Source organism: Eptesicus fuscus, chromosome 1, assembly GCF_027574615.1.
Source record: "Eptesicus fuscus isolate TK198812 chromosome 1, DD_ASM_mEF_20220401, whole genome shotgun sequence".
Taxonomy (NCBI): domain Eukaryota; kingdom Metazoa; phylum Chordata; class Mammalia; order Chiroptera; family Vespertilionidae; genus Eptesicus; species Eptesicus fuscus.
This window is the reverse complement of record NC_072473.1, coordinates 112,087,582-112,093,581: the sequence shown is the minus strand read 5'-3', so window position 1 is coordinate 112,093,581 and position 6,000 is coordinate 112,087,582.

Sequence of the window (6,000 nt, the reverse complement as noted above, 5' to 3'; positions counted from 1 at the left end):
GATGGAAAAAATATTCCTCTTTGCTTTAGAGGAGCAGTAAAGCTTCTCTTCAGAAAAACAGGTCTTCAAGTGAGTGAAGAAATGTATTCAATGATATAGTTTACATATTTTAAATCTAATGGGTAAAGCTGCATTTTCCCATATAGCTGAATTTACTTTTCACTTCCTAAAATGACATGAATTACATGGCCACTATTCTAATTACCATTTCTCTATAACAAAGCACACAAGAAATAGTGGAATAAAACAATTGAATTATGCTTATTAATTCTGTGGGCAGGAATTTGGACATATCACAGCAAAGATGACTTGTCCTCATGTTGAAAAACTTCATGACTAGAGGCAACCAGACAGATAGGAAATATAAATATCTAGAGCAGCAATTTTAAACCTTTTAAATCTCATGGCACACATAAACTAATTACTAAAATTCTGTGACACATCAAAAAATATTATCTTTTTTGATATTACAAAAATAGGTATAATTTTTATTCATTCCCACCAGACAGCTATTGTTATGTTGGCATTTTAAAAATATATTTTTAATTGATTTTTAGAGAGAAAGAAAGGGAGAGGGAGAGAAACATAGATGTGAAAGTGAAATATTGATTAGCTGCCTGCTGCATGCCCACTACCAGGGATAGAGCCTGCAACCTGGGCATGTGCCCTGACTGGGAATCAAACTGATAATCTTTTGGTGCATTGGATGATGCCAAACCAACTGAACCACACTGGTCAGGGCATGAAGAGCATGCTAAGCAGAGAAAATATCATATGCAAATATTCTGAGACAGAAAAAAAATTACATATATAGTAAATTGAAAATGGATCCCAAGACAATAAGGTTAAGGCCTGGGAAGGAGGTGGGAGTGGGGTGGAGGGGGTTAATGTGGGGGGAGGGGGACATCTGTAATACTTTAAACAATAAAGATCATTTTTTAAAAATAATAAAAAATAAAAAGGTAAAAAATAAAATACAATATAGTTTCAATGAGCTCTTTAAAAATGAGAGAGAGAGAGAAAGAGAGATCCCATATGTGGCCAGAGAACATAGAGAGAATAATAGTATGTGATAAAATTGGAATCAAACTGTTTAATAGGTCCATTTCCACTTTCACTGTATTTTATTCCTATTAGGCAGCCCTTATTTCCCTTCACATTACTTGTCAGAAGGATTTTGGTAAGAGAAATATGGCAATTAAGTAAAAAGAGAAGGAAATATGGCTCTTGCAGAATGAATAAGGTAGATCCAGTCTGGTCTTATTGTTTGGATTGCCGTTAAAAGTCAGATATTGGACAGCAGGGTGAAAAGTTTCCAAAAGTTGCTCAATCAACAAACATATGAAATATCTTGGTGCCTAGCTTGTATATTGCTTGTCAAAGATGATAGTAACCTGAAGCCCTAGCCAAACTGAGAAACCTCAGAAGCTTGGCCTCTATCTTCTACTTTCAGCAGTCAGACTACTGCATAGTTTTTTGGATACCTACTTGGTTAATATTTCTTTACTATATCAAGGCAAGAAAGGGTTCAAGGACATTCAATAATGATGATAAAGATGTTTATAATGATGATAACTACTAAATTAATAACATGTATTAAATATCTCTTATGTGACAAGGATTTTACATACTTTATCTCTTTTAATCCTCATAAAACCTAGTAAGGTAAGGTAAATATTAGTATTTACATTTTACACAAGTTAGTCTGGCTGAATGGCGAGCCCACTCTTTTAAGTATGATAGAATACTATTCTTCCAGATAGCAAAACATACAAATAAGCACCTGATACTTTGTACATGGAATGCCTCTCAAGCTAAATATTTACCGGAATATTTCACTTTCATCCAGATGCCTGGCTTCATATAGGCCAAGTTTAACTTCAGCCTAGGCAAAAAGTTCTATCCTTTTTTTGAGACATTGCCTTCACATTCTAATTCAGGTATTTTCTCAAAGGATTTCTTCTTTGCATTCTGGTTTAAGAAACAAGTCCTTAAACTGATGAACAAAAACAGATTCAGAGACAGAGAAACATGGATCAGACCATCAAACCTCAGAGGGAAGGTAGGGGAGGGTGGGGGTAAGGGGGAGAGATCAACCAAAGGACTTGTATGCATGCATATAAGCCTAACCAATAGACACAGACAACAGGGGGGTGAGGGCATGAGTAGGGGGTTGGGGGGTAATGGGGGGATAAGGACACATATGTAATACCTTAATCAATAAAGAAATTAAGAAAAAGAAACAAGTCCTTAAACTTACACAAACCACCATTTTGAGCTTCAATTATCCTTGGGGAGCATGGCATGTAATCAGCCTCCTTAAGTACTTTGAATTAAGTGATATTCAGAGAATAGCTTGCCTTTAATAGATCTCCTTACCTGATTTCAATGGGGCCCTGTCTCAGGTATTAAAAAAAAGAAATCCAATTAGCTCTAATTGCTGCTCTCCATAAATGTGTTGCATTCTCATTGGCAGATGGCAGCTGGTATTGAGGAGGCAATGGCTCTTAAATTTTTCAGGTAGAGATATCATCCCCATTTTTCTTTACCACATTTTACCCACTCTCCTTGACCCAATGCATTCTTCAACCACCATATCTCTAAGATCTACAACTCCAGATCTAGGAATATGGTTATTAGAAATTGATGATCTTTCCAACAGAGGCCGGTCCCATTCCCAGAAATTCAGGCCATTCAATTTTCCCTTGGCTTGGTTTATTTAGTTGAACAAACATTTACTGGTTGCAGTCTTTATGTTTGGTACTATGTAGGTGGTCTATTGGTTAAACTAAAGAGTTTTCAAGGTAAATTCACATGAACATTATTCTTTTTGTTCCCAGAATAATGTTATATAGATAGTGGGTGTTTATATTTAAATTTATATTTAACATATTTTTATGTTAATTTTATATTTAATGGCCATGTTAAAAACATGGATGTATGAATGACTGAATGGATAATTTAGGCTGCCTTTCTAAGGGCTCAAGATAATGCTCGTCTCTGACCCAAACAGAAAATGCTCAAGATTTTTCACTCCTTACTAAAAATTTCATTGTCAAATTTGCTCCAAGATCAATCTCAGACTTTGAGAATTAGAAGCACTCTTAAGACATTATACAGTATAGTTAAGCCTTTACTTCAGGCAGGCAAACAACTACCCTGCAGGATAAATAGCAGCATTATATAATACAATAACAATTGATTAAGAGTCAAATAGAGGTCTGACCCACCCACTAACTAATTGTGTGACTTTAATCAAGTCAACTAATACTTGTATTTATTTTTAAATGTTTATTGTTTATTACATGTCATGCTCTCCAAGGATAATTGAAGCTCAAAATGGTGGTTTGTGTAAGTTTAAGGCCCCATTCTAGGTGCTGAGAAGAATTGGAGGTGAAAGTGAGATAGAGACAGAAATGAGTAAGACATGTTTTTGTATTTAAGGAACTTATTATTAAGTGGAGAGACAGACACACATGTAAAAATAATCACTGTATAATTTCATCAATACTCACATAGAAATATATTAAAAGTGCTTTAGTAATATAGGAGGGAAAATATAACTTTAGAGGGGTAGTAAAGAATGAGGGGATATTTCACAGAATTTGTGACATTTGACATTTGATATTTGACTTGGGCTTTGAAGGACAAAAAGTTAACCCAGAAGAGGTGAGGCAGAGGTAAAAGTGGAAATAGTATGTTTATAGTCATGGAGTCATAAATATTATAAGACCTTTATTCTATTCTTAACTGATGATCTTTTTGTCAAAGGTTGGTTAAACACAAGAGGGATGTGAACAAATTTCCATTGCAGGAAGATCACTCTGGTGACAGTGTAAGGAAGAGCCTAGGAAACCATTCTCACTTCATGCCCATCCCCTTGACAGCCTTTATATTTGTACTGCCATAGTGGACTGAGAAAAACATCAGATATGCAGCTAATATTTTTCTTCATTGGGTTTTCTATTCTAGAAATAGTAACTCATCATGTTGTTAGGTATTGTTATGCTCACTGAATGTTGAACTCTTCTATCTTGGATAATAGTAACAAATGCTAAATTAAATATATATGCTGTGTACATTTTTTGTATTAGTGTACAGTGGTGATAATACACACTGTACCTTGTTTTTATACTTATAATATATCATAGAGATCTTTCATATCAACACATGCATAGTTGACCCACTATTTTATGTTGTTTTTGTTTGTTTATGGATACATTATATTTTTCTGCATGGATTAATTTAATATATTTTACCAGTCAAGTTGATTTTAATCTTTTGTTTTAATAAATAATCCTGCCCTGACTGGTTTGGCTCAGTGGATAGAGCATCAGCCTGTAGACTGAAGGGTCCCAGGTTCGATTCTGGTCAAGGGAATGTACCATTGTTGCAGGCACATCCCCAGTAGGGGGTGTGCAGGAGGCAGCTGATCGATATTTCTCTCTCATCGATGTTTCTAACTCTCTATCCCTCTCCCTTCCTCTCTGTAAAAAATCAATAAAATATATTTTAAAATAAATAAATAAATAAATAATCCTAAAATGAAAAACTAAAACAAATTTTAATCTCATGACATTTTTATCTCATACATTTTTATATCATGCATTTTTATCTAGACTTTAGTTGGGGAAAGGGGACAGGCTGGGATTTAGATTGCATTACATTACTTTTATCCTTCTCAACTCACATCTAACTCATGTTCCCCTAAGAAAAGTCATCTGCAGTGATGTCTTCCATGATCTAAGAAAACAATTTTTGACACTCCAAGATTCTGGGCTCCCCTTGGTTATTTATAAGATCATAGATTTTGCGTTAAGCAAACCTTGGGCTCAAATTCACATTCTGGCTTCATTTCTGCCTGGCTGCATGGTCTTGAGCAAGTAAATTAAACTCTGGGACTCATTTGTGATATCTGTAAAATGGGGATCATACCAGTAGATAGCTCACAGTGTTTCTGTAAGGATTTAGCACAATAATCAATGCAAAGAACTAAGCATAGCTTTTGGAATCTACAAAATGCTTAGCAAACAAAAGCTTAACACATTTTCTGTTTATTAATGTGGAGAACATTGATGGGACAAAGGAAAACCCATCAATTTCACTGTAACTATTCATTAACACTAAAAAAAATTGCCACTTCATTGAGGTTTTCAGAAAGTGCCAAGAATCATTACAAAAATCAAACTTTTATTTGATAATGTATACATTCCTCATTGCACCAATTTTCTCAGAGCTACCTTTGCATACTTGTTCCTTAGGGTGTAAATGATAAGGTTTAGGGCAGGGATAAGTACTGTATACTAAAGAGAAAGAAACTTTAATAAGCCTTCATACTGAGGTCCTGATGGGAAGCTATAGGCAATGCTCAGTGTCCCATAATACAGACTGACCACTGTCAGATAGGAGGAACAATTGGAGAAGTCCCTCCGTTTCACTGTGGTAGAAGAAAACCTCAAAAAATGTGGAGATAATGAACTCTAGTAAGTATGTAAGTATAAGAATTCAGTTAGCAGGAAGGGGTTAATGTTAAATAAAGAGGTGCATATAAAAAAGGTAATCTCAGCTACTTGAGTATCAGTGCATTCCAGTTTCATGATGGGCTTCCAATCACAGAAGAAGTGGTTAATCTCGTTGGAAGTACAGACTATTAACTGAAAAATGAGAACCAGGAGAAGAATGGGTGCCAGAAATCCAGCCACCCAAGAGACAACAGCTAACTGTAAGCAATCTCAGTAGTCCACCATGCTGGAGTTATGCAATGGGTTACAGATGGCCATGTAGCAATCATAAAACATGACAACCAGGAAGAAACATTCTGTAACCACCAAGGCAGCAAAATAGTAAAATTGGCAAACACAACCTGAGAAGGAAAAAGGCACATGAGCTGATAACAATGTCTTCAGTATCACAGGCTCAATGGTAGTGTTGTACCCGATATCTAGGAAGGAGAAGTAGCCAAGAAAGAAATCTAGGGGTGTGTGAAAGGAGCAATCAGCT